Source organism: Bactrocera tryoni, unplaced genomic scaffold (genome assembly GCF_016617805.1).
Source record: "Bactrocera tryoni isolate S06 unplaced genomic scaffold, CSIRO_BtryS06_freeze2 scaffold_530, whole genome shotgun sequence".
Taxonomy (NCBI): domain Eukaryota; kingdom Metazoa; phylum Arthropoda; class Insecta; order Diptera; family Tephritidae; genus Bactrocera; species Bactrocera tryoni.
Genome location: NW_024396214.1, coordinates 1 through 6,332, shown reverse-complemented (window position 1 = coordinate 6,332; position 6,332 = coordinate 1). Strand labels below are relative to the sequence as shown.

Sequence of the window (6,332 nt, the reverse complement as noted above, 5' to 3'; positions counted from 1 at the left end):
TGTTATTTTGTTCGATCTGGCCATAATGGAAAATGTTATAAAAAACGCTTATTTTGAGGCGCTCTCACACTTGAATAAGTTGGGCATCCCATTATTCCTGGCATTACTTCAGGTCAACCGGTGCCTCCGGTCAAAAACGCGCCATATATAGTTGATGACCTATCGATAAATCAATGATTACAAATATTTGTCAATTTTTATTAACTATTATGTTCTATTTTATCTTTTTCTTCATGCCTTAAATCTATATCTATTCAATAATACTGATCACCGTTTCCTAAAATTAAAAAATAATTAAGGGAAAACTTAAATCATAATATAATTATATTCCCATTAACACTAATGACATTTTAAATAGAAAATAATTAAGTGCATCTTCTCTAAAATCTGTAAATTTTAAAATCCTTCCACTACGTCAAAAATTATACCTGGGAATTATACGGGCCCCTATTATACACTACGGATCTTTCTATTTATAGCACATATTTTATTTCTGCATGCATTAAGTGGATGTGACACAACTTCTGCGCTTTTTTAAAAGTGAAAAAAATCATTTTTAAAAGTTTTTGAGAAACTGACAAATTTGGATGAACTAGCTGCAGCATTTGAGGAAGAAAATTGTTCGGCCCAGAGATTATTAGTGAGTGAAACTCAAACCTTATTGGTAGTCTATAGTGCTCCGAAATCTGTATAAAGTCTCCATCATCTTCGTTATATGCATTACGTCAAGTCTACAAAACTTAATAAACCTGTGCAGCTTTCAAATATTCCACCAACAAGTGCAGCTGCTCATCAACATTTCGAACGAGTATATTATCAAGTTCAAACTTGGTTAGGGCATGATTTGGAACCCCAGGTATGGGGTAGGGCAATGCGAAACGATTTTCTGGAGCCTATCATGACTATTTTACCACCTGCTCCAGAACATTTGCTAAATACAATTTTCTGCAACTGCAAGAGTGGTTGTGGTTCGCGATGCGGATGCAGGAAAGCGGGCTTGCAATGCCGCTTTAAATTATGATAAATTCATAATTTATTTGTTTTTTTTTTATCATGTAAGAAGTTAGGAATATTAATTAGGTTTAAATTAAAATATAATTCCTACATTTTCATTAACAATTCTGCAACTACATAGGCAGGTAAGTGTTGTTAAATAAATTAATACTGAATAAAAAGTGGATAGGTTAGGAAAAAATGATGAAATATAATATAATAGTTAATAAAAATTGACAAATATTTATAATCATTGATTTATCGATAGTTCATCAACTATATATGGCGCGTTTTTGACCGGAGGCACCGGTTGACCTGAAATGATGCTGTGACCGAGCGCTCTCCGCCCTCTTTCACTCAAAATTTGTAGAGAATTTTATATTCTACAATATTGATAATAAATACAAATAGCAAAAAACCAATAGGAAATGAGATATTTACAAAAAAAGCGCAAAAAACCGATTTTTGTGACCTTTGACCTTGAAATTTAATAGTTGCGTACACCCTACCATGTGTAGTATTTACAGACTTACAGCTGGGTATCTCGAATTCCGAAATTCTTACCTAATTTAAGCCTAAATGACTGGACTACAATGCCTCTTTGACTTCCCTAGAGTCTACGGCGGACTCTATACCCTTAATTACAACAACTAGGCCCTTAGAGCTCTTCAGTAGATACTAATAATAGTTCTTGTTTTTATTTGACAAAAATTTAACAATTTCCATAAAACCTTTTTCAGTGTGGGACTGAATTTTTTTTCATCTTTATTGTATTTTTTCAAAGGCACTATATGAAAATTATTAGTACCTACAATTTTAGGATAGGATTAATATATTGGAGGTGGTTTGGCATTAACGAGTGTGGTGGTACCCTTCGCATCGTCGTCTGAAGCATTGCTTAGTAAGGCAAATCTGTTGCCATTTAAAACTTCCGTTTTATTCTTATATGATGTGCCGCCTTGAAATTTTTTAGGATTGACCGCAGACTTTGAAAGACTTAATTTCCTTTTTATATTAACGTAGCGGTCAATGCCAATTTATACAGACGGGCCTTTTTTTATTGGTACATTCTCACCTTGCGTTATGATTTTCTTCGTTGCCTGCGCGCTTGCCAGTACATGCAGATTGGTTGCTGTCAGCGCATTTGTTGTTGTCCGATTATTGTTTTCTGCTGCTTCTACTGACTGCGTCCTTTGCTTCGTTTCCTTTTTATTGACAGCATTTGTTATTGTTGTTGGGTCGACAAAGCTGTGAGGCTGCGAAGCACTCATTATTGATTATTTATTTTTGTTTTCACTATTTGATTCGTGCACTATTTGTTTATGTTTATTATTATTAATTTGTGTGCACTGTTCTTTATATGTTTTGTTTTTTTGCAATTTAATACATTTTTTTTCACTTTTGGCTTGATTATTATTATTTTTTTTTTGTTTTGTAATGACAGAATTCACGAAGAGATTTAAATAATCACGTACGTACACTTTGAACACTCTCTATCTATAAATTATTACTCGGATAAGCTTTAGGATTTGGGACAATATTCTAAAGACGTTATTGTAATAAATAAGACAAAAAATCTTAATATCTCAAGTAATATGTCAAGTATTAATGTTATATCGTTTGTGATTTTTCTGTAAATGAATAGACAAATATGTAAATATCAATTGTTTAAAATGTTAAATGTATACTATATTTATACATATTTGAGGAAAACCAGTCATATCGATTTCCGACGGCACTAAAGGCAGGTCCTCCACTGCAGTAATGTCTAGAAGACATTATCCCTCACATATTTAAGTTAATTAACCTTCTTCATCGTACTGAAAATGACATAAAGTCATAGCGGCCATAAAATAAAACCAACAATTTTAAAATATCAGAGTATTTAAAAACTCAGTAGAATTATACCCAAAATTTTGAACTTTTTGGTCAGTCAAAACTCGATTGTTAATAGGATCATAATACTGTATAGTACTGTACTGTACTGTATACGATGGTATATGTCTATATCCTATGGATATCCCACAATAACAGTTTTTGTCCTTTACTTTTTACGAAAAATAATACCAATACAACATTAATCCTTATCCAATTAAATACCTTAAATACATTGCAGATCTATATGTCTCTTTACAGCATATGCTTCAAATGAATATTTTCGCAGACATTACTGATTTCAACATTGCGGGACGTAGCGTTTGCGGCGGCACTGGCCGGCCGGACGCGTTTATTAGGTTAGCTCTTAACAGAGAAAAATAAAAATATATATATATATAAAAGAAATTCGTGTTAGTTACACTATTTATAACTCAAGATATAGCTTACCAGGGGACATACATAGGATTCTTTTTATATATTTATGCTGAAGGTCAATACAATTCATAAATACCAAAATTATATTTCAAGTCATAAGCATGTTTTCAAAATTCATGTAAGGATCATTTGAAAATTGTATTACTTCAAAAAGAGAAAGAAATAAGTACACACAGAGCTAATGCGGGAGGTCACTAATTTTCGGCAACAAAAATGGCATTGACATTGAAGGACACAAACGCATTCATAACAAACCAAACGCGACATCTAACATAAAAATAGAGGAATAACTGCAGTGGTGATAAAAATGTCCATTATAATTTGAGATATACAGAAATATTTTCGAACCATTGCACAGAACAGTGCAACATTTAAACGTTGAAGTATATGCGTTCCATTTCAAGATTATCCGTCTTCAAAAATGATACAATTGCTAAATATTGGGAATGATGGAATAGAACTGCAACCAAATACGCAATGCAATGAATCATGACTGGCTCAATAATGAGGCGATGAATATTATACCAGGTGCAGCCCAAAAGACTGATGCCATAACCCCGTCACCCGACTTTTTCATCTTTTCACAGTTGAGGACTGGTTCTAGGCTTACTGTCGATTGGACTCTAGTGGGAAATGATGGAGCCATGCTTCTATTGTCACACACCGACGGTTCGGTTTTATTACGATTAAATAGCACTCAAACACTCCTAAGAATCAGCAATTCGTTGATTTTATTGGATTATGAACTTGCGCGGCAACCATTTTGCGCAGATCTTCCGCCTCTTTATGGCGTCCACTGCCTTCATTGTTCTCGATGCTCATTTGGCTCTTTTCAATTTAGCTAATCTCTTTGCAAAAGTTGATTTTCCTGGTACAGAGCCCAAATTCAACAGTATTTTTCCCCGTAAAAGCAATGCTTTATTAACACGTATCAGCCACAGTAAAGCGTGGACGAGTCCTCTAGTTTAGTATAAATATAAAGGATAATGAATCGGTTTCAGGCATTTTTTGGTACCAAATAATACTTTTTACTATAAAATAAATGTTAGTTATATGCGGCTAGAAATGATGATAGGAATTTATCCATTTTCAGTACTTTACCACATTTTTGCCAGGAAAGTAAGCCAAAGTAATTGGCATGATAAATCTTGCAAATTGAGCGAAATTTTAGGTATAGACACAGAGGTCCTCATATTCAGTACATGTGGGCTAGCAAAGACCCCAATCTTTAGGTGAGAGTGACACACACTGAAGGCACAATTTTAAAAAATTATTGTTCTCAGGTCCTCATGGATGCTTCACTTATTCATTGAGGAGTGGAAATTCTTGGATAATATGGAAGGACTACTATATTATCCCGAGAGCATTGGCACAGATGTCCCCATATTCAGTACGAATGGACTAGCAAATTTTAGGCAATTATTTATTGTAGAGTGGAAATCAATAGTAGCCATCCTATATTATCCAAAAATTTTTGCAGTGAGAATGTTATGTACGCAATAAGTTAAAATTGGTATGTGTTTACCTCCAAAAGTGATTGTGATAAAATATTTGAACCAGCCTCTTGTATTATCATTATTATTTGATGACGCTTTGGATGATTTTTGAAATTGTGAAATATATTCATTAAATTTAAAGCGCAGCAATACTATGCTCGTTTCTCAAAAAAATTTAAAGAATTTCACCACCTTACACAACATAATTCTGTACCAAATTCAAGTTTTGTTATAAATTTACCTTAATTTTATCATTTTATATTAACTGCATTTTGTTAGCGAAGCGCTTCACCGTGATAAGACTGGGTTTCACTTTAAATGATTTGTCTTAAATAAACGTGATCATAATTTAATTTAAGGAGGACGTAGCGGAACAAATTTTTATTGGTTTGACTATCGTCTTCCATAACTATTCTTTATATTCATTCAAAAACATTACACACGTTAATTAAGATATTGCGTGCACATACATACATACCTAATAGTACATGCACAATGTTGTAATCAGAAGCGTCAATTGGTAAATGATTTATCAACGGAAAACCCCTTTATTGATTTTCTCTACACGTAGTGTACATACACATGTATGTTAACAACATAAATATCGATATCCTGCATGAAGTGCAGGGTTGGAAAATTAACAAATTCACGTTTAATTTCAAATTCATATGCAGCCAATAGCAAAAAATAAATTGTGGTTTTTGGTGGTGTATTCTTGTTTGCAATCAGAGCTGGTGTAATACAATTCTCCAAGCAGATTTCACATACATTACTGTTAACCTAGAACTCCAATAATGAAGAAGAACTCACAGACACCTCTTTCCTTTATAGACTAGAAACACACATTTTTGACACAAAATTCTAATTTTTAACCACACAAATTACCTTTTTTCATAGCGTAGGCGATTTAAATAGGTTTTAATCAAAAGGTTTCAAAACTCCACGTACATATATCTCGCTTCATATGCTGCGATTCGCCCTTGTTACTGTCAACCATACACTACTCCTAATCCAAAGCAAAGGGCCATTAGGTTGTTATACATACATTCGATCTAACCATATTCACAACAAGTGAGACATAAGTAGAATTTATTGTCGCTGAAGCTCCATTGTTAATTACCTTACCGTGTACCAAAAAGATACTAAAATCTCTAAATGTGTATAGATATTGAAAGCCAAATAAAATAAGAGAAACGTAATATATCAAAACCGGCACTTCTACCACAATAAACTTCCTTTCGATTTTCTGATCAGATAATATTATCAAACATAGTTGTGCCGATTATCTATTATTTCAGCATTATTCTATTCCATTGTCGTAAATAATGAACTGAAAGTTGAAAATAGTATTGTAGTCTAGTAGTGTCGAGACAAACAACGTATAATGACTCACACTCTCTATCTCAATCGTAAGGATTTACCACGCATGAGCAGAGATATTTACGAAATATAAACGGGTAAAAAACACATTTACACATACATGAATAAAATTTACAAATGGCAGTGTACATCGAATCAAGATGAGCAATA

The 6,332-nt window shown here is 33.2% G+C and overlaps 1 long non-coding RNA gene across 2 annotated transcripts; it reads right to left on the bottom strand.

The window, feature by feature from the left end:
* Positions 1–5,057: 5,057 nt before the first annotated feature.
* Positions 5,058–6,175, bottom strand: LOC120781296. 2 transcript variants are annotated; one of them, XR_005706044.1, is made up of 4 exons: positions 5,923–6,175; positions 5,688–5,854; positions 5,281–5,634; positions 5,058–5,129 (listed from the first exon to the last, which is right to left on the bottom strand). It is a non-coding gene; the product is annotated as an uncharacterized LOC120781296 (long non-coding RNA). The 2 variants fall into 2 exon arrangements; XR_005706045.1 differs by having other exon boundaries at positions 5,928–6,175.
* Between the last annotated feature and the right edge of the window lie 157 nt (positions 6,176–6,332).